The sequence below is a fragment of the Clinocottus analis genome, unplaced genomic scaffold, assembly GCF_023055335.1.
Source record: "Clinocottus analis isolate CAN_PGR_092001 unplaced genomic scaffold, fCliAna1.0.p SCAF_8, whole genome shotgun sequence".
Lineage (NCBI taxonomy): Eukaryota > Metazoa > Chordata > Actinopteri > Perciformes > Cottidae > Clinocottus > Clinocottus analis.
The window spans coordinates 2887569-2908942 of record NW_027176240.1 but is presented as its reverse complement, the minus strand read 5'-3'; the positions used below and the strand labels follow the sequence as shown (position 1 = coordinate 2908942).

The 21374-nt window shown below is 42.6% G+C and overlaps 20 non-coding genes across 20 annotated transcripts; all 20 read right to left on the bottom strand.

Moving 5' to 3' along the window:
• Positions 1–40: 40 nt before the first annotated feature.
• trnae-cuc (transfer RNA glutamic acid (anticodon CUC)) lies at positions 41–112 on the bottom strand. The gene has a single exon. It is a non-coding gene; the product is annotated as a tRNA-Glu (tRNA).
• Positions 113–460: 348 nt separating this feature from the next.
• Positions 461–532, bottom strand: trnae-cuc (transfer RNA glutamic acid (anticodon CUC)). Its single transcript has one exon. It is a non-coding gene; the product is annotated as a tRNA-Glu (tRNA).
• Positions 533–880: 348 nt separating this feature from the next.
• trnae-cuc (transfer RNA glutamic acid (anticodon CUC)) lies at positions 881–952 on the bottom strand. Its single transcript has one exon. It is a non-coding gene; the product is annotated as a tRNA-Glu (tRNA).
• Positions 953–1300: 348 nt separating this feature from the next.
• Positions 1301–1372, bottom strand: trnae-cuc (transfer RNA glutamic acid (anticodon CUC)). The gene has a single exon. It is a non-coding gene; the product is annotated as a tRNA-Glu (tRNA).
• Positions 1373–1504: 132 nt separating this feature from the next.
• On the bottom strand, positions 1505–1576 carry trnae-uuc (transfer RNA glutamic acid (anticodon UUC)). The gene has a single exon. It is a non-coding gene; the product is annotated as a tRNA-Glu (tRNA).
• A 144-nt stretch (positions 1577–1720) lies between these two features.
• On the bottom strand, positions 1721–1792 carry trnae-cuc (transfer RNA glutamic acid (anticodon CUC)). The gene has a single exon. It is a non-coding gene; the product is annotated as a tRNA-Glu (tRNA).
• A 132-nt stretch (positions 1793–1924) lies between these two features.
• Positions 1925–1996, bottom strand: trnae-uuc (transfer RNA glutamic acid (anticodon UUC)). Its single transcript has one exon. It is a non-coding gene; the product is annotated as a tRNA-Glu (tRNA).
• A 144-nt stretch (positions 1997–2140) lies between these two features.
• Positions 2141–2212, bottom strand: trnae-cuc (transfer RNA glutamic acid (anticodon CUC)). The gene has a single exon. It is a non-coding gene; the product is annotated as a tRNA-Glu (tRNA).
• Positions 2213–2552: 340 nt separating this feature from the next.
• On the bottom strand, positions 2553–2624 carry trnae-cuc (transfer RNA glutamic acid (anticodon CUC)). Its single transcript has one exon. It is a non-coding gene; the product is annotated as a tRNA-Glu (tRNA).
• Positions 2625–2756: 132 nt separating this feature from the next.
• Positions 2757–2828, bottom strand: trnae-uuc (transfer RNA glutamic acid (anticodon UUC)). Its single transcript has one exon. It is a non-coding gene; the product is annotated as a tRNA-Glu (tRNA).
• A 144-nt stretch (positions 2829–2972) lies between these two features.
• trnae-uuc (transfer RNA glutamic acid (anticodon UUC)) lies at positions 2973–3044 on the bottom strand. The gene has a single exon. It is a non-coding gene; the product is annotated as a tRNA-Glu (tRNA).
• A 144-nt stretch (positions 3045–3188) lies between these two features.
• Positions 3189–3260, bottom strand: trnae-cuc (transfer RNA glutamic acid (anticodon CUC)). Its single transcript has one exon. It is a non-coding gene; the product is annotated as a tRNA-Glu (tRNA).
• Positions 3261–3592: 332 nt separating this feature from the next.
• Positions 3593–3664, bottom strand: trnae-uuc (transfer RNA glutamic acid (anticodon UUC)). Its single transcript has one exon. It is a non-coding gene; the product is annotated as a tRNA-Glu (tRNA).
• Positions 3665–3808: 144 nt separating this feature from the next.
• Positions 3809–3880, bottom strand: trnae-cuc (transfer RNA glutamic acid (anticodon CUC)). Its single transcript has one exon. It is a non-coding gene; the product is annotated as a tRNA-Glu (tRNA).
• Positions 3881–4228: 348 nt separating this feature from the next.
• Positions 4229–4300, bottom strand: trnae-cuc (transfer RNA glutamic acid (anticodon CUC)). Its single transcript has one exon. It is a non-coding gene; the product is annotated as a tRNA-Glu (tRNA).
• A 132-nt stretch (positions 4301–4432) lies between these two features.
• On the bottom strand, positions 4433–4504 carry trnae-uuc (transfer RNA glutamic acid (anticodon UUC)). The gene has a single exon. It is a non-coding gene; the product is annotated as a tRNA-Glu (tRNA).
• Positions 4505–4648: 144 nt separating this feature from the next.
• On the bottom strand, positions 4649–4720 carry trnae-cuc (transfer RNA glutamic acid (anticodon CUC)). The gene has a single exon. It is a non-coding gene; the product is annotated as a tRNA-Glu (tRNA).
• A 348-nt stretch (positions 4721–5068) lies between these two features.
• Positions 5069–5140, bottom strand: trnae-cuc (transfer RNA glutamic acid (anticodon CUC)). The gene has a single exon. It is a non-coding gene; the product is annotated as a tRNA-Glu (tRNA).
• Positions 5141–5272: 132 nt separating this feature from the next.
• trnae-cuc (transfer RNA glutamic acid (anticodon CUC)) lies at positions 5273–5344 on the bottom strand. Its single transcript has one exon. It is a non-coding gene; the product is annotated as a tRNA-Glu (tRNA).
• Positions 5345–5686: 342 nt separating this feature from the next.
• trnae-cuc (transfer RNA glutamic acid (anticodon CUC)) lies at positions 5687–5758 on the bottom strand. The gene has a single exon. It is a non-coding gene; the product is annotated as a tRNA-Glu (tRNA).
• Positions 5759–21374: the final 15616 nt, after the last annotated feature.

Genomic DNA, 21374 nt, shown 5'->3' with positions numbered 1-21374 from the left:
GCAATGAGCACAATATCTCAACACAGACTTCAAAGATGAATTCCCTGACCGGGAATCGAACCCGGGCCGCGGCGGTGAGAGCGCCAAATCCTAGCCACTAGACCATCAAGGACAGGTTGGTACAGAAAAGAACGACGTGAGTAGAGGATAATACAACATTCCAGTGCCAAGAAGAAATCATCCATCAAGCTAACACATCATTTTGGCTGGAATCAAGGAAAGAGCACGGTGTCCCAAAGCTGAATTCCCTGACCGGGAATGGAACCCCGGCCGCGGTGGTGAAAACACCGAATCCTAGCCACTAGACCATCAAGGACACTTTTGTACAGAAAAGAAGGAGGCGAATAGACGTCAATACAACGTCACAGTGCCAATAAGAAATCATCCATTAAGCTTACACATGATTTTGGCTTGAATCAAGCAATGAGCACAATATCTCAACGACAAATTCAAATATGAATTCCCTGACCGGGAATCGAACCCGGGCCGCGGCGGTGAGAGCGCCGAATCCTAGCCACTAGACCATCAAGGACTTTTTGGTACAGAAAAGAACGACGTGAATAGAAGTTAATGCAACATTACAGTGCCAAGAAGAAATCATCCATCAAGCTAACACATCATTTTGGCTGGAATCAAGGAATGAGCACGGTGTCCCAAAGCTGAATTCCCTGACCGGGAATCGAACCCAGGCCGCCGTGGTGAAAACACCGAATCCTAGCCACTAGACCATCAAGGACACTTTTGTACAGAAAAGAAGGAGGCGAATAGACGTCAATACAACGTCACAGTGCCAATAAGAAATCATCCATTAAGCTTACACATGATTTTGGCTTGAATCAAGCAATGAGCACAATATCTCAACGCCAACTTCAAAGATGATTTCCCTGACCGGGAATCGAACCCGGGCCTCGGCGGTGAGAGCCCCGAATCCTAGCCACTAGACCATCAAGGACAACAATGTAAAGAAAAGAAGGAGGCGAATAGACGTCAATACAACATTACAGTGCCAAGAAGAAATCATCCATCCAGCTCACACTTCATTTTGGCTGGAATCAAGGGATGAGCACGGTGTCCCAAAGCTGAATTCCCTGACCGGGAATCGAACCCGGGCCGCTGTGGTGAAAACACCAAATCCTAGCCACTAGACCATCAAGGACACTTTTGTACAGAAAAGAAGGAGGCGAATAGACGTCAATACAACGTCACAGTGCCAATAAGAAATCATCCATTAAGCTTACACATGATTTTGGCTTGAATCAAGCAATGAGCACAATATCTCAACGCCAACTTCAAAGATAAATTCCCTGACCGGGAATCAAACCCGGGCCGCGGCGGTGAGAGCGCCGAATCCTAGCCACTAGACCATCAAGGACTTTTTGGTACAGAAAAGAACGACGTGAATAGACGTTAATACAACATTCCAGTGCCAAGAAGAAATCATCCATCAAGCTAACACATCATTTTGGCTGGAATCAAGGAATGAGCACGGTGTCCCAAAGCTGAATTCCCTGACCGGGAATCGAACCCGGGCCGCGGTGGTGAAAACACCGAATCCTAGCCACTAGACCATCAAGGACACTTTTGTACAGAAAAGAAGGAGGCGAATAGACGTCAATACAACGTCACAGTGCCAATAAGAAACCATCCATTAAGCTTATACATGATTTTGGCTTGAATCAAGCAATGAGCACAATATCTCAACACAGACTTCAAAGATGAATTCCCTGACCGGGAATCGAACCCGGGCCGCGGCGGTGAGAGCGCCGAATCCTAGCCACTAGACCATCAAGGACTTTTTGGTACAGAAAAGAACGACGTGAATAGACGTTAATACAACATTCCAGTGCCAAGAAGAAATCATCCATCAAGCTAACACATCATTTTGGCTGGAATCAAGGAATGAGCACGGTGTCCCAAAGCTGAATTCCCTGACCGGGAATCGAACCCAGGCCGCGGTGGTGAAAACACCGAATCCTAGCCACTAGACCATCAAGGACACTTTTGTACAGAAAAGAAGGAGGCGAATAGACGTCAATACAACGTCACAGTGCCAATAAGAAACCATCCATTAAGCTTATACATGATTTTGGCTTGAATCAAGCAATGAGCACAATATCTCAACACAGACTTCAAAGATGAATTCCCTGACCGGGAATCGGACCCGGGCCGCGGCGGTGAGAGCGCCGAATCCTAGCCACTAGACCATCAAGGACAGTTTGGTACAGAAAAGAACGACGTGAATAGACTTTAATACAACATTACAGTGCCAAGAAGAAATCATCCATCAAGCTAACACATAATTTTGGCTGAATCAAGCAAGGTGTCCCAAAGCTGAATTCCCTGACCGGGAATCGAACCCAGGCCGCCGTGGTGAAAACACCGAATCCTAGCCACTAGACCATCAAGGACACTTTTGTACAGAAAAGAAGGAGGCGAATAGACGTCAATACAACGTCACAGTGCCAATAAGAAATCATCCATTAAGCTTACACGTGATTTTGGCTTGAATCAAGCAATGAGCACAATATCTCAACGCCAACTTCAAAGATGATTTCCCTGACCGGGAATCGAACCCGGGCCTCGGCGGTGAGAGCCCCGAATCCTAGCCACTAGACCATCAAGGACAACAATGTAAAGAAAAGAAGGAGGCGAATAGACGTCAATACAACATTACAGTGCCAAGAAGAAATCATCCATCAAGCTAACACATCATTTTGGCTGGAATCAAGGAATGAGCACGGTGTCCCAAAGCTGAATTCCCTGACCGGGAATCGAACCCGGGCCGCGGTGGTGAAAACACCGAATCCTAGCCACTAGACCATCAAGGACAACAACGTACAGAAAAGAAGGAGGCGAATAGACGTCAATACAACATTACAGTGCCAATAGGAAATCATCCATTAAGCTTACACATGATTTTGGCTTGAATCAAGCAATGAGCACAATATCTCAACGCCAACTTCAAAGATGAATTCCCTGACCGGGAATCGAACCCGGCCCGCGGTGGTGAAAACACCGAATCCTAGCCACTAGACCATCAAGGACACTTTTGTACAGAAAAGAAGGAGGCGAATAGACGTCAATACAACGTCACAGTGCCAATAAGAAATCATCCATTAAGCTTACACATGATTTTGGCTTGAATCAAGCAATGAGCACAATATCTCAACGCCAACTTCAAAGATGAATTCCCTGACCGGGAATCAAACCCGGGCCACGGCAGTGAGAGCACCGAATCCTAGCCACTAGACCATCAAGGACAACAATGTACAGAAAAGAAGGAGGCGAATAGACGTCAATACAACGTCACAGTGCCAATAAGAAATCATCCATCCAGCACTTCATTTTGGCTGGAATCAAGCAATGAGCACGGTGTCCCAAAGCTGAATTCCCTGACCGGGAATCGAACCCCGGCCGCGGTGGTGAAAACACCGAATCCTAGCCACTAGACCATCAAAGACAACAATGTACAGAAAAGAAGGAGGCGAATAGACGTCAATACAACATTACAGTGCCAAGAAGAAATCATCCATCAAGATAACACATCATTTTGGCTGGAATCAAGGAATGAGCACGGTGTCCCAAAGCTGAATTCCCTGACCGGGAATCGAACCCGGGCCGCGGGGGTGAAAACACCGAATCCTAGCCACTAGACCATCAAGGACACTTTTGTACAGAAAAGAAGGAGGCGAATAGAGGTCAATACAACATCACAGTGCCAATAAGAAATCATCCATTAAGCTTACACATGATTTTGGCTTGAATCAAGCAATGAGCACAATATCTCAACGGCAACTTCAAAGATGAATTCCCTGACCGGGAATCGAACCCGGGCCGCGGTGGTGAGAGCGCCGAATCCTAGCCACTAGACCATCAAGGACAACAATGTACAGAAAAGAAGGAGGCGAATAGACGTCAATACAACATTACAGTGCCAAGAAGAAATCATCCATCAAGCTAACACATCATTTTGGCTGGAATCAAGGAATGAGCACGGTGTCCCAAAGCTGAATTACCTGACCGGGAATCGAACCCAGGCCGCGGTGGTGAAAACACCGAATCCTAGCCACTAGACCATCAAGGACACTTTTGTACAGAAAAGAAGGAGGCGAATAGACGTCAATACAACGTCACAGTGCCAATAGGAAATCATCCATTAAGCTTACACATGATTTTGGCTTGAATCAAGCAATGAGCACAATATCTCAACGCCAACTTCAAAGATGAATTCCCTGACCGGGAATCGAACCCGGCCCGCGGCGGTGAGAGCGCCGAATCCTAGCCACTAGACCATCAAGGACAGGTTGGTACAGAAAAGAACGACGTGAATAGACGTTAATACAACATTACAGTGCCAAGAAGAAATCATCCATCAAGCTAACACATAATTTTGGCTGGAATCAAGCATTGAGCACGGTGTCCCAAAGCTGAATTCCCTGACCGGGAATCGAACCCGGGCCGCGGTGGTGAAAACACCGAATCCTAGCCACTAGACCATCAAGGACACTTTTGTACAGAAAAGAAGGAGGCGAATAGACGTCAATACAACGTCACAGTGCCAATAAGAAATCATCCATTAAGCTTACACATGATTTTGGCTTGAATCAAGCAATGAGCACAATATCTCAACGGCAACTTCAAAGATGAATTCCCTGACCGGGAATCGAACCCGGGCCGCGGCGGTGAGAGCGCCGAATCCTAGCCACTAGACCATCAAGGACAACAATGTACAGAAAAGAAGGAGGCAAATAGACGTCAATACAACATTACTGTGCCAAGAAGAAATCATCCATCAAGCTAACACATCATTTTGGCTGGAATCAAGGAATGAGCACGGTGTCCCAAAGCTGAATTACCTGACCGGGAATCGAACCCAGGCCGCGGTGGTGAAAACACCGAATCCTAGCCACTAGACTATCAAGGACACTTTTGTACAGAAAAGAAGGAGGCGAATAGACGTCAATACAACGTCACAGTGCCAATAAGAAATCATCCATTAAGCTTACACATGATTTTGGCTTGAATCAAGCAATGAGCACAATATCTCAACGCCAACTTCAAAGATGAATTCCCTGACCGGGAATCGAACCCGGGCCGCGGCGGTGAGAGCGCCGAATCCTAGCCACTAGACCATCAAGGACAACAATGTACAGAAAAGAAGGAGGCGAATAGACGTCAATACAACATTACAGTGCCAAGAAGAAATCATCCATCCAGCGAACACTTAATTTTGGCTGGAATCAAGGAATGAGCACGGTGTCCCAAAGCTGAATTCCCTGACCGGGAATCGAACCCGGGCCGCGGTGGTGAGAGCGCCGAATCCTAGCCACTAGACCATCAAGGACACTTTTGTACAGAAAAGAAGGAGGCGAATAGACGTCAATACAACGTCACAGTGCCAATAAGAAATCATCCATTAAGCTTACACATGATTTTGGCTGGAATCAAGGAATGAGCACGGTGTCCCAAAGCTGAATTCCCTGACCGGGAATCGAACCCCGGCGGTGAAAACACTGAATCCTAGCCACTAGACCATCAAGGACACTTTTGTACAGAAAAGAAGGAGGCGAATAGACGTCAATACAACGTCACAGTGCCAATAAGAAACCATCCATTAAGCTTACACATGATTTTGGCTTGAATCAAGCAATGAGCACAATATCTCAACGCCAACTTCAAAGATGAATTCCCTGACCGGGAATCGAACCCAGGCCGCGGCGGTGAGAGCGCCGAATCCTAGCCACTAGACCATCAAGGACATCAATGTACAGAAAAGAAGGAGGCAAATAGACGTCAATACAACATTACAGTGCCAAGAAGAAATCATCCATCAAGCTAACGCATCATTTTGGCTGGAATCAAGGAATGAGCACGGTGTCCCAAAGCTGAATTCCCTGACCGGGAATCGAACCCGGGCCGCGGTGGTGAAAACACCGAATACTAGCCACTAGACCATCAAGGACAACAATGTACAGAAAAGAAGGAGGCAAATAGACGTCAATACAACAATCCTGTGCCAAGAAGATATCATCCATCAAGCAACCAGAGACATGATTTTAGCTTGAATCAACCAATAAGCACAATATCTCAAAGCCAAGTTCAAAGATGAATTCCCTGACCAGGAACAGTGACAAGATGTTATTGTCTAAATTCTAATCATGATGACGAAGTTTAAGGTACTTCAACGTTTGCTTCGCTTTTCATAACCAGCGGTCTTTGACTTCTACGCAGAACAGCGTCGTTTGGAATATCGGTTCTTGCACTACTTGCAGAAACATTTTTATTGATAAAGAGTGTAACATACGGATGAGCAAACATACCTTTAAAACTTCAAACGGCTCGCAAAGTTTCTGAGAGAAATGAGTGTCTGAGACAGGGAAAAAAAACATGAAAAAAGAAAGTGAGGGAATGAAATGATAATTAGAGAAAAGCTCTGGAAGTGATATTGACTCAGTCCGACAGAAGAAGGTGTTTCCATTGAAACTTTCAGAACTTGGCCCGCAGCAGAGTTTATTAAACAGAGTGTAACTGCAAAACATGGTTCGGCTAAAGAGTGAGGGTTTTTGTCAGAGAGCCATGTTTTTGCCTCTTGGTGCAAATTGCATCTCTTCAACCAGCCCTGTAATAGCATTGATTTTTTTCCCCCCCCTCATGCCTCATCAACCTACATTTTTTTTGCAATGATTTAGGATTTACCAGTTTTCTTTTGAACATCGTGTCCCGCAACAAAATGTCTTACGACTGTTATTAGCCTGAGTTTTATAAATCCTCCCCGTGGCTGCTTCAGCGACGAAAAAAAAAACTTCCTTTTTTATGAGAAATTATGTTTCATAAACTGCCGAGAAGCACCACAAGTCCCTGAGCCCCGTGCCAATGCGAGAAGGAGAAGAAGAGGAGGAGGAGATTTGGAAGAGAGGTGAACAGAGGACGCCAGGGAATCGGAAGAGCACAGGCGAGATAAATGGAGGATCTGGGGAAAGGGTGGAGAACGGACGATGGGAGCACGGAGGGGAGAACACAAGGAAAGAGATCAATCAGCTACGAGGAGGGAGAAAAGACGAGCCGAGGAAAGGAGGAATCAAAGACACACAAGAGGTCGTGATGCTAATCCATAATGATCCCTGGTGGCTGCTGCCAATGTCACCGTCGGAGGCGGAGGCTTCGTGTGGAGCCGCCGAAGAGGAAACACAATGGAGGGCATGTGGAAGCCGCGGCAATGACTCGGCCCATGAGGAATTTAACGCTCCGTGCAAGTGGAACCTTGAGTTCGTTGTTGAAATCAAAATGTAAAAAAGGAGCGGGCACTCAATTTATAAAGGCAACAAAGAAAAGAAAGTCTTCCCAAATCACTCAACGTCTTAAAAAGAAACAAAACAAAATCACAATAAATCAGGATGCAGTTTCTTGAGGGGGCCAAAAAGCCTCGAAGCGCTGAAATCACCTTTTGATGCACTGGTTTATTATAAAGTCTGTCCCCAAATGTAAACAAACTCAGTTAATAAGCTGAGGAACTTAGTTAAAACCCCTGACGAATAGATTTGTTAATCGTAACGATCCATCAGTCCTGACAAGTTCCTGCTGACAGAGACAAACAAGGCGAGCCGTCTGTTGTTAAGAGTGACTCAACCATTTTTCTATCTTTAGTTCAGGACAATTCCTTACAGAGACTAGTTGTTTGTAGTGTAACTGTACTGTATATTTTGGGCCTGTTATTAATTTAATCTTTTTCTTTTTTTTTAAAGGTGTACGTGACATGGCTGCAAACTTCTCTGCAGTCTTTCCTTCAAATGAATCACTGGGCATGCACACTTTAATTGGATTAATCTCTCAAAACACAAAGCCCTCGAGAGTGTGGAGTGACCTGAAGGATAAAAAGTTTGTAACTTTGTGAACGTTTCCAACTCCCAAAAGCATCGGCTCTCGCACACTCAAGACGTGACAAATGCCAGATTACTGGAAAACTGTAAATGTCGGCAAATGGTGTATGGACTTGCATTTATGTCCCGCCTTTCTAGTCTTTCGACCACTCAAAGCGCTTCGGGAGCACTTTGGGGCTTAGTACCTTGCCCAAGGACACCAGAGGACGACTCGCTCTACCTCTCCAGCCACAGACGCCCATTGAGACCTGAAAATGGACATTTTGAAGCAAACAATCTAAAAATTGTCAAGACATTACACTTAAAACTAAAACTAAATGCAACCTCATGGTGGCGCTAGAGGAAAAGTCTGTAGGATTCATCATCTGGGGAACATGAACGTCTGAATAAAGTTATGGTTATGGTTATTCATCCAATGGTTACTAAGATATATCGCACATTACCATGACTAAGCAATGGCACTGGCGTGGTAAAAACAGACATTTAATGTGAAGCCATTACGAAATGACACAATTTCCCAGATGATATCCTGTATAAACTTTGATCGTGTCATGTGACCTCTACGTCAGGTGTGATTAATATAGACAATCAGCAGGATGAATGTCCCTCGACACAATGCAAGTCACTTGACTCAGACACTACCAATGTCCCCAATAAACTAGATAATCCAAAAAAATTGCATTGGAGCCAACATTCTGAGCAGTCTTGAACATTGAAGACACATTTTAGAAAAGGTGTTAGGATTAACTTAATCCCTCGCTGTTGAACAGAAAAAAACAACCAAAACGTCACGTTTTAGCAAAGCATTTTCACTCCACTTCATGGAGAGAAAACCGCTCTAAAAAAGAAGATGATTGTGTGAAACTGATAAAATAAGAATGATGCGGATCGAGGTAAGACGGGGGAGAAGATGTGGGGAATTGTCGGAAAGAAAAAAGGAAAAAAAACGACAAAAAATTGAAAGAGAGACATTGAGGCTGACCGAAAATAGCACCACGTCACTGTAGCATGTCGACACAGCTAACGGTGAGATTTATATTGGAACCAGCAAGGCGAAGAAGTTGGTGAAGACATAACAATTTATACAGCCTTGGAAAATCATGATCAATGATTTTCTCCCGTCTTCCCTTGTTTATAGGTTGTTAAAAGAGTTCAGCGCACATGGAAGACACTCCAACACTGGCGATATTTAAGGGTCAGCCACATATATCCAGTGAGAGCAGTGACCGAGTTGTGAACGAAATATGTGTGAATATTGGTGGAAAAACAAATATTTCATTATAAATGTTTCGTTTGAACTTAACATCACGCCTGAATTCAATTTCAGGGTGGATGAGGTAAATACGATGAGGCTGTGTGTAAAGACATCATGGGAAACATTTCTGGGTTCCAAAAGTTCATGTTTTTGTAACGATGCCAAGCTGCCAAGGCTTTTCGTGCAGCTTTAAAATAAGCAGCGGTATCTTTGTGTCACTTTTTTTGAAGAATACTGTGCTTATATTTTTTTGGGGGGGGGGCGGGGGAGGGTCTTTCAAAGCAAACTCATCAGCCAGCATCACGAGAGACATTTAGAGGAAAGAAACTACAGGAAAGGACGCTTCTGTCTCGACTCGATTCTGGTTGAACTCGAGCCGGAAAGTCTCAACAGTCATCTGGGATTATTTAAAATTGCCTCGGAAACCAGAAAGAGCCGGTGGTGTGGATCCAGTCCTAATCCTCTCCCGTGGAAAATAACAAGGTTTTTGGACTGGCTGTGTGTTTGTGTACATGTGTGCTTGCGCATGCTTCTGCATACGCGGGTCAGAAAACCCTCGGGAAAGTTGATTAAGTGATTTTTATTTTTATTTTAAGCAATAGCGCACAAGCGCACCCTCCGCCTGAAGGCGTCTGGGAGGTGATGGCATTCTCCAACCATTAGACTCACTCGCCCAAGAATATTATTATTGATTTTGATCTTGAGCTACAGCCTATTGAATGCACCGGCTTGTTTTTTGTTTTTTTTTCAACAGCAAACAGCAGTAGTGGGAGCTATCGTTCAGCGCTAATGACATCATTTTGCAGGGATGCCTTCTCGACTCCTGAACGGCTGCTGTAAATATATTTATTTATCTCTCTCGCAGACAAGTTCGAGGGCCGAGAGGAGATTACCTGTCGAGATTATGCCCGATGATTAATGTTTGTTTGGGCACCGCGAGATAATGCACATTTGATTTAATGACTAAAATGAATCGCTTCTTTGCGACTTGCAATTTCAAATGTTTTTTTTCGTCTTTTTAGGCGCAGAGGGGGTACTAAACACAGGGGAGATGGAAACGCAGAAGTTTGCTAAATAGACTTTGTGTATTATTGACAGTAATGTCTTGTTCGCACTCACATCTATGAAATAAATAAATCACATACAGCATGTATGTGTGCATATACACTACCGTTCAAAGGTTTGGGGTCACGGCGTATGAGGAAAAGCACAGTTTTTTTCAATGAAGATAACATTAAATGAATCAGAAATACACTCCATACATTGCTAATGTGGTAAATGACTATTCTCAGTGGAATTGTCTGGTTTTAAATGAAATATCGACATAGGTGTATAGAGGCCTATTTTCCAGCAGCTACCAGTGTTCTGATGGTACATTGTGTTTGATAATCGCCTTAGAAGACTAATGGATGAGTAGAAAACCCTTGTGCAGTGATGTTCGCACAGCTGAAAACAGTTATGCTGGTGAGAGAAGCTATAAAACCTTCCTTTGAGCTAGTTGAGTGCCTGAAGCGTCACATTTGTGGGTTCCATTAAACTCTCCAAATGGCCAGAAAAGGAAAACTTTCATGTGAAACTCACCAGTCGGTTCTTGTTCTTAGAAGTGAAGGATAGTGCAGGACTGAACTTGCGGGGAAACTGAAAATTTGTCTGGATGACCCCAAACTTTTGAACGGTAGTGTATGTTCCTCTAACACTCTCTCAGACTGTTCCATCTGTAGCCAGACCTGTTGATATCGGGATGTAATTTGGAGGGGTCATGTCGAAAATCACAGCCTCCTCCTATCTTACACATTTTACCAGAATACACACTCTCTGGAACTGAAAACGCCAACCGTCAAGAGGACGACGCTGCAATGCCTTTAAAAAAGTGACAGTCAACTCTTTTTGTATCAAACACTCCCTGTCGTCTTTAAAAAAATTGCCTGGGATATCTCTTTAATTGGGGAATTTGCCAGCTAATGGATTGAAATGTGATTCATGCATCCCCACCAGAGGGAAGGTCTGTAGCCCATGTTGTGCCTCAAGAGGTTTGCGATGAAATGAAAGGGAATGATCAGGAGTTTCCCGTATGAGCAGGAAACGTAAGCAGATAGTGTTTGTTCCTGCAGCAGAGCCTGAAGCTAATTTCCATCAGCGCTCTCATGTTCTTGCAACGGTTCCCTCTGTGGTGTGTTCCCGCCACATTAGTGGCCTTTAAATTAAGTGAGCCAAGAGGCTGCAGTTAGCTCAGACAACCAGAAGTGATGGACCACAACCCCGCATCAAGCCTGCAGTTAGTTCTCCCCCACGAGAGGGAAACTATAATAAATGAGTTACTCCAGCTGGTTTGCTCCATGGTGGCTGCGCAGCAGCGAAATAGCACAAACCCGATGGCACAAAGACACTTTTCAACTGGCTCACTGTGGCTGAAAAATGTTTTTTCCCCACTTGTAATAAAACCACACAACAACTGAAGTACTGTGGAGGTATCGGTAATTGAGGAAAATATATATATATATATATATATATATATATATATATATATATATATATATATATATATATATATATATATATATATACATATTAGGGATGGGAAAATTAAAGCGTTAACTTCTCAATCCTTTAACGGCGTTAATTATTTGATCATGCGTTAACTGCATGTTGTTGTTTTTAGCATTGGGAAGTTAATCAATTGCCGGTCTTTAACATACATCTTTAAGGTAAGCAACAAACTGAACACAGACAAAAGAAGGAGTGGTCTGTTCAGAAAAAGAAAAAAAACAGATTTATATATTATATATGTATGTATATGTTAACTTGCTGTTGCTCCTGAGTGCCTGTTATATTGTTCTGATAAAATTACTACAAAATAAAAGCGTGCAATACACTAGTTTTTTCCTTTTTATTGAATTTGGCGTTTAATGTGATTAATCTCGATTAAAACCTGGCGGGGATGGGCAAAGTAAAAAAAAACATATACATATATATATATATATATATATATATATATATATATATATATATATATTAGTGGTGGTATGGAAAATGCTAAAATGCTTTTAGCGGTCTACAATACAACATATATGTACTTCTGTCTGTTTCTCTGAACTGATGGAGTACTGGTATTCACACACTGTGTACACTGATCATGAAATACTTTGAAACACCCTAACTATTTTTTTTTCAATGGGTTTGCAGTTTCAATGTGGTCCCGTTCTGTATGGCCCGGTGTCATATCTGCAGTAATTGTAGAATCTCGGTATGAAATAAATAGTTTGCAGCCGTTGAGAAGCGGTGGAAGAGATTTATTTCACTCGAACCCACTTTCACAGGTCTCGCGTTCGCACTGAGTTTGGTGGATTTGCACATCTGCGACGTGAACGCTCCCCCCTCTGTTCTTTGCATGTTTTCACCTCCGTCTCCCACCACAAAGTGCCGATAATTGGATCCAACACAGGCTAAAAAAAGCCACAATTTAACACTGTGCAGTTGGAACATTAAAACAGATGCCAACGCTAATGTTTCCGTCACAACGCGCGCGGAAGACGCAGTATCATCGGCCCGCTTTCTCTTCATCACTGCACATTTGCAAAACGCTATCAGCTTCTATTACACAGTTAATGTTGTACAGCCAATCCCGTTCAAGCGGATACGTTGAATTTGTTAAATGAGACCGTTTGGTGCCCATGGGGAGCCATGACTGTATTTTATTGTCGTGCAGAAAGTGTTCATGCAGAATCCTCTGAAATTGTGTAGATTTGTGTAGAGTGTACCCCAGAGCACGTAGGCGTGTGCAAAGTCAAATATTAGGGTTGTGTTCTCTGCCATTTTACGCATATTTATGGGTCTACACATTGTATTAATATGAGATTATTATTGAGGTGCACATTTTTAATTCTATAATCCTTTGATATCTTGGTTGTGACAACCAAGCTATCAAAGGATTATAGAATGAAAAATGTGCACCTCAATAATAATCTCATATTAATACTATGCAAAACTAAGAGCTCTTGAACACACCTCATATCTATATCTATCTATCTATCTATCTATCTATCTATCTATCTATCTATCTATCTATCTATCTATCTATCTATCTATCTATATATATATATATATATATATATATATATATAATTATAACTGTGTGAAACCCAAATCTAATTTGCCTGCATGTAAATGATCTCAACAAACACTCTGTGAATGTCACCAAATGTCATTAGCCTATAAATAGACCTTCATTAACAAATCGACAGAACAATCAGGGCAGAGAGGTCGTCAATGATACTACCACTTAACAGATATAATACTACAGGGATGGATCCGAGGTACAGACGGGACCTTTTCCACAGCTTTGTATGGCCTTCAAACTGTGGCATTATTTTACATTTCTACTGCATCAGCCTCTGGAGGCCGGGACGGGTTCACAGCTGCAACTATATTTAGAAACGATGTCTCAGGTTCTGCTTCTTTATCATTATTTTTTTGTACTCATCTATGGACGCTTTTGTTTCTCTACAATGCTCAAAATGTTGACACAAGCTCACACCTCTGAGCACAACGGTAGGATGGAAGGTCTTTTACACTAAGCTGTTATTTCCTCTTTGCCCTGTCCTCACATTTTCAAGGTGTTGGAGATTGAATTTGCTTCTTTTAAAACACCAGAATACAAAACATGTTATGCAAGGAAAAGGAAAGGAAAGGCTTACCTGTACTGACGTTACATATATATATATATATATATATATATATATATATATATATATATATATATATATATATATATATATATATAAAAAGATAGGAGGGATGCAGAAAGTAAAGCAACATATTGTGAGTTATAAATATATTTTGACTTCACCAGCTAGCTGCTTACCTGCTAGCTGCTTACCTGCTAGCTGCTTACCTGCTAGCTGCTTACCAGCTAGCTGCTTACCTGCTAGCTGCTTACCTGCTAGCTGCTTACCTGCTAGCTGCTTAACTGCTAGCTGCTTACCTGCTAGCTGCTTACCTGCTAGCTGCTTACCTGCTAGCACTAACGGTCTGTAGCAGACAAGGAAATCTCTGTACTCATAGGACCAACCCTTTCCCTCCTCAATTGGAAAAGGGGTGGAGCCAAAAAAAACTATAAATGAGCTCACCTGTGAGCCGGGGGGAAAAAAAAAGAAGAGGAAGAGAAAAAAACCCAGAAGCCTGACACACCTCATGGAGGAACGGGCAGAGAGAAGCAATGCTGGGGAAAGAATAAGGGAGATTCAGCTTTCACCAAACTTGAAGCTTAACAAGGAGCATCAAACCACTGAAACTGGCTGAATCCTCCGAGGACCTGCAAAGCAAGATGGACACCGGGAGCTACTGACCGGAAGCGGCTTCCAAAACCGGAGCCAAGACGGGACCCCGCTCGGAGGCCACCTGAGGACCTCCTGTCCTATCGTTGGACCTGGCAGATAAGTCCTTGATCACCATTAAGCTTGCCCTCTCTGTTTCCCCAAAAGCCACCTCACACTCCACACACACACATACTCAGAAACTGACCTCAAAGGGACCAGGATTTTTCTCACCCTCCTCTGGCCAGTCACCCCCCCCCACACACACACACACACACTCACTTATTTAGCTGTTAATTGTCGCTTCCCTTTATTCTATGAACTTTTGAAGAGACTTTTGCTGAGGTATCACCAGACTCTAGTTTATGAGTCTCGTTTTATGTTTCCTGGACACTGGGCCCAAGGCCATACAAACCATATCCCTGAATTTGTTTGTTTAAGATGTTTAGTGGAAATGACACCTGAAAAGTAAACTGTATGAACACTTATTTTGCTTTGTATATGGATGTTATTGACCGGGTCTTTTGTAGCGGATGGGGCTAGTCAGGAAAAACCCCTCCTGTTTAGGTAGCTTCTAAAAAAATGACAGGTTAGAGGTTATAACAGTTCTTTGCAGTCTGGAGCCTGAAGCCTACGCCACAGGTCATTGTTGACAATGATTGGCTTAAATCAAGTGTTTCATTGCTTGGGGTGGATGGGCCAATCCAATAGTTACTGCAGCTCTTCAGTTCGACTTTGAGTAGAAATCTAGATTCTGGCAGTCCCCATTTATTTTTTTTCTGCTCGCCTCTAAAAATGAAGAACCTTTGAATTAATAAACCCAAAAGGTGGTGGAACGCTGTGTACTTGCCAACCCCCTGCCAACTGAGACATTTATGCTGCTGTTTTGAATCTTCTACTCTTCTGAAGTAAAACCATATCTCCCGTGAAAACCCCATACTGCCCTCTGGTTGTTATTACAACGAAACACCAAAAAAACAGATCGCTGGAACAGATGGTCAAAATGTGGAATCAATCATTAATTGTCACTTGGCTTCGGGTTCATGTTATTTTAAACATGATGTTCTCGAATCAAAATAATTTGCCCCCAGCAGTCATAGACCTACAACAGCTCCGAACTCCCTTATTCATCTCAAGTTTTGCCTGTCAGTAGGTATATTTTATTATTAATAAGCACAACTTTAAGACTTTTTTTTGTCAGGTTTTGGAGCAGTGCGGTGCACATTGAGCTGCCCTCAAAAGCTGAGACGTTTTCCTCCTCCTTGCTCCCGCTGCTCTCGTACTTCGAGTCTAATGGCACTTTTTACACCATAAACAATGGAATTCCCCAAATGTCCCAAACAGTTATTTGTTACAACGGACTTCTGTCTCAAATGGCTCCAATCACACCTTCTGCTGGGTCACTTTCTATTGTTTCTCTGACTTCCATCATCCTCTGCAGTGGGTGTATGGGGGTTTCACTGTGGGCTGATTTATCATAGTGTTGTGAACAAAAGAGAACTCAACTTGTTTCCACTCTCCAGACCCTAGTGGTCACTTGAGAAAAGTGTAAATAATATTAATGATATATTTTTCTGCATCATCATCATCAAGCCGATGTACAGCCTAAACACAATTGAGCTAGTTGCAAGCTAGTTAACGCTGTTGGTAACTTTCCAACTAAAAATGATTGCATTAACCCAGTATGTGAGGTGGAAATGTTTATTTCAGGTCATGTCACCAACTCAAATAAATATGTATTCTTTGAGAAAAGGCCGTGTGAGCCGATCAGGGATGACACCGTGTGTTTGTCGTCATGATACCCAGCAATAGACGGGCCTAAATATAGCCGGATCTCACTGAAATGACCGTGAATGAACAAAAATACAACTTAATTTCCAGCTCACGTCGGGGAAATGTGTTCAGCTTTTTCTGACCATTTCTACCTCTTTGAAGAAGTATGCTCAGGTTTTACTCACCTGGTGCAAGGCAGGGCCTTCAAACATTCAACTTTACCCAGTTTGTTCGCCATTCTTTTTTCCTCGCCTTCAGTTGCGAAAGCTCTTAAAAGAATAATCGATGCAGGAAAGCAACCGTTAGATCCATTCCTTTCTGAAAATCTCTTGCTCCTTTAATCTCTGACTCTTTTAACTCATATCTTCCGCCTAAGTATTGATACTGGCATCGTCCCAAAAGTCTGGAAAGCAGCTCATGTCCTGCGTCTTCACAAAAGGGGGGGATTAGTCTGTCTGACATAACTATCGGCCAATTTCAAAACCGCCCTGCCTCTCAAAAGATCCTCAGATCTTTAGTCAATGTTGTTATTGACTAAAGATGAAATGTTGTTTAAATAAATATCCCATTCGCCACATCAATCAGGATTTAGAACAGAACATGGCATAATATGTGGTGCTTCCCTTTCTTGAATGGTATTTTGTCCTCTGTAGACTATGGGATGCATTGTGTAGCTCTTTTTGCTGACACACTCTCACTCAGACGTCAGATATTTGGGTTTCACTTGAACCCTTCGAGGTGCTTTAGCGACTACCTTCCAGACAGAGGTTGGTACAAAAGTGGCAGACGTTAAAGTTTCTTCGTGTGACTCTGGGTATTCCACAGGCTTCCATCCTAGGCCCGCTATTATTCACCATTTCACCCGTGTTGGAGCAAAACTATCGCTAGGTTTAGGCAACAAAACTATACGACATACTTTAGGAAGGAAAAAAAAAACATGGTTTGGGTTAAAGCACGATGCAACCTGCGGCGCTGAGAAATGAGGCGCCATGGCTGAGGTATAATCGAGGGCGTAGCCGCTTTGAGTGACAGTCAGATTTCTAACCATCTCCTCTGTTGTGTCCCCTGAGCTCCAACGACAACACCTTCCTGTACCAATGCATGAAGTCAATGAGACTATACGTCAATATTTTACATATATTTTGAGCTAAAGGTGATAAATTGGAAAATCCGAGCATTACAGCAGCAAACAACTATTTTCTCAAGGAGGTATTACTCCACCAGACCAGGAAGACACTCTCCCTTTTGTGTGTGTTGTAATTCCAGTTTCTCCATAAGCTGATTAGTAATTTGGTCTCATTTGGTGAAGAGGGAAGCACTTTTAAGGCGAGTTGATTGGATGTTGTGAACCAAAAGGGAGTTACCTCTTAGATTTTAAATCTAAAAAAGGTTAATAGAGGGAAGCAGGAGACTAAATGACTGGACAGAAGCCAAGCGGTGTGACATTGAGGCCATATTGAAGGAAGAAATACAGGAGCAATAATAAAGTAGTTCCCCTGATTAAACTTTTGCTAAGCACCATTTATTTAGTTACTTTGCAGACACACTGGATATATGAGTATAAAAACAGCAGCGCTAGCAGCCGCACTCATTTAAATTATTGCTTATTATAAGATAGATGAAGCTTAAGAACAGAGGAATGTGACTTTTCTCATGCGGCTCACAAAACACAATTAGCTTGGTTCAGCACAACCTTGGTAAACTGTGTTAAGCCTTCCGCTAGAAATTCAATGATCTGAATCTCTTCATATGTAAATAGACCTAAATTAATTCAGCTAATAAATACTGATAAAGAAACACTTCGTTCCAGATTGTGCTGACCTTAAGAAAGTTATCCCACTTCATTTCAATTTTCGCTTAGACAAGGGTAACGCTCGTTTGATTCTTATGAACCAAAACCATTCCCCCACCCCAATGCCAGGAAAAGCATATCTTTAATTCAGTTGTTTGATCAAACTGTATTTTGGATAAATCCTTTGACCTCCGGTGTCCACGAAAGATAGAACGATCCTACAAAGTAATTGTCAATGATTGTAGCTCGTTGGGAGATAGAAAAAAAAAGCAATACGTTTTTTTATTTCCAACAGGAGGGAGTTCATCTTCAGCTGTGGTTTGGGAGTAAGAACTTAATAAGTCGTGAGATCGACTGGTGCGGTGCAAGCTTTATACTGTGTGTGTGAGTGTGTGTGTGCAGTCCATTTAACATTGTAAAGGCAGGGTGAGCAGCAGCCTGGACGTCCAGAAGTCTTCTGCGTTGAACGTACAGTCGGCTGAGGTAGTTTGGACATCTGGTGCCGAACCTTCTGGCGTAAAGGCCCAAAACAACACTTTAACCTCTTGAGCCCGGTGCAGTCCAAGCCCTGCGGCGGCCATTACCAAACAAGGAAATGATAAAAGGACCTACAGAACCACAATGTTGATTAACTTCATTTAAATTGCTGAAATACAGTAAAGCCTTGTGGGAAGAGTTCTACACGAGCAGAAAAATATACATTTACCATTAAGATTATGTAATTACATCAACCCCGAAACCTCAAAAATCTCGCCGTCACTTTTTCGTGCAGCCGTAACTTTTCACTTTTTTTCTTAATAGCTTGTATGAATCTAACAAGGTAGATTCTTGTGGGTCGTATATTAGTACCTGAAAAAAAAGAATGAATGAAATGAGCTTCATCTCTTACTTTGATTAGTCCAAACCTGTCGGAGGAGTCCAGGTTTTTCACTAATGGAGTGTATATTTCATTACTTTGCAGTTGTTGATAAATTGCCTTTCATAATTATGTTGCCATTATCCAAACTACAGAGTTATGATGATGTCAAATTATACAATATAATTCTAACATAGCATAATATTATCGCTACTTATTTCAATTGGTTATTGATTGGCATTGTGTCCTGAATGATTTGATTTCCGCTTGTTTTCGTGTCACGGGATTTTTTTCAAACCGAACCGCGACAGTGAAAGTACGACCCTCAAATGTTCGTGACACGGGAAGAACATAACTCCGTAATGCCACTGCGGACGCGGGTAAATGGTGTATATTTTATTTTATATAGATCTTTAATAGCAGAACTTTCATATTAAAACAAATAGGGCAAGACATTTAGTCGTATGTTGTATTATTTGGGAGTTTATGATGCTAATTTATAATTCTCATGAACGCACGTTCATTTATTCACACAATGGCGTACACACACAGTTATCTAAAGTTAGGAGTGTTTACTGAATCTGAGCTGGCACACACACATGTCAAGTTGTAAAATATTATACCTTTTAAATGTATGGGAATGTTTCTTCATCAAAGGGAGTGTAGATTAATAAATGGACATATGACGCCTGAGGGTGTTCAATGGAATACTAAATGTTTTTAATCACTTTTGAGGAATGTGGCGGGTTATATTTACTCTCCAAATAAAACAAAACAGGTTTGAGAATAATCTGAATCTGTGAATGACGGTAGAAGGAGAGATTGACTGTGAATAATTACCGTGTTTGGAAAAATGAGGTTGAAAGATGAAAAGGAGAAGAAAAAGACTCACTTCTCTTATCGTCTGATGTGTGTAGTCTGTAGGAATGTGTTACGAACCCCCCTGATGAAGGCAAGATAATGGATGAGGCGTATAGCAGGAGTATAATGGAGAAAAATGTACTTATTTCAATTTCTTTGATTTGTATGTCATGCTGTCAGCTGCCCTTCAAGAACATTGTGATTGGACGTGAGCTTTCAGCACTTTTAATAACATATAAAACCGTGTTTCTGGCATAATTAAGTAGATCGTGGAGTGTTTCTGCCGCTCCAGTGTCAACTTGAGAAACTTCTCTTCCTTACGAGGACCGGCAGAATCAGCGGTGCTCGAGGGCTGCGTTTGATTTCTTTTTTTGTGCAAGGCAAGGTTTTAATGCATGAAACAAGTTTTTTTTTTTTCAAACGACGAATAAATAAAATAATGCATTTGGGTCAAACTAATGAGGAATAGGGGGCGACAAAAAAAAAATCCCTTGCACACTGCTGGTGATGTGAAAGGCTGAGACTGACCCACTTGACACCCACTGCATACGGAGATGTCATAATCGTAGTGCCACACACATGCTCACATTTACACATTATGCAAGCGCCTTCCATCTGCCCCGCAACCACTCATTATGGGCTGCTGTGTTCCTGAAACTGTGTGAAGATTAGTGGCTCTGCAGATGCAAATGGATTTGCTCCTGGCTGATCCTGACACCAGCTAATTTAGCCTGCAAATGAAGAAAAATAAATGGAATAGTCCGTCGTGAATGACAGGCTGATTGTGGGCGATGGAATCTGGTTATTTATTCCATTTTCCCATGATATATATATATAGGATGTTTTATTGCGACGACTCGCGGTCATTTGGGAGATTTCCACTTCATTCGTTGCTGAAAAATGGCAAGAGATAAAGTGTGCAGGGGGGAATGTTTTGTGAAAGAAGACACACTCCACCTCTGGAGGATGATATCAGGTGAACAGAGACGCAAACACACACAATTTGGTGCTTGAATTACCCTTCCAAAGGACCAGTAACATGGATTATCTTTTCTTTCACACTCTAGACTCTGGCCTTTTTCAAATTGAATTGTTTAAACCCCGCTGTCTTTCTCTTTCTCTCCCCTCTGGCTATCTCTGACTCGATCCAGTTCAAGCATTTTTTGTGTGTGTGTGTGTGTGTGTGTTTGTTATCTCAATGCGTAGCCGTCCAAGCTGCAGGCTTTTGTGCGAAGACAGGAGTGCATACAGCGTGAACGGCAAAGAATAAGATGTGTTGACTCGCATACTGCAGGCGCGCATGCACGCATGCATGGAAAACGCACGCACGGCAACACAAACAAGCGGTCGCAAGCACCTGGGCTCGCCGACACTGAACTGGTGAGCAGTTCAGATAATGTCTGATGGGGTTGCCTGGCTTGGCAGTCCTTCGCTTTTGGGGGATCAAGCTGTAGCTCTTATCTCTCTGGCCTGATGGTCTAACCTCTAGTCTGTGCCATCAGTCTCACACACACACACACACACACACACACACACACACACACACACACACACACACACACACACACACACACACACACACACACACTGGACTGATGGCCTTAACAACCTTATTTTTTGCCATCTGACTGACTAAGGCTCGAAACAG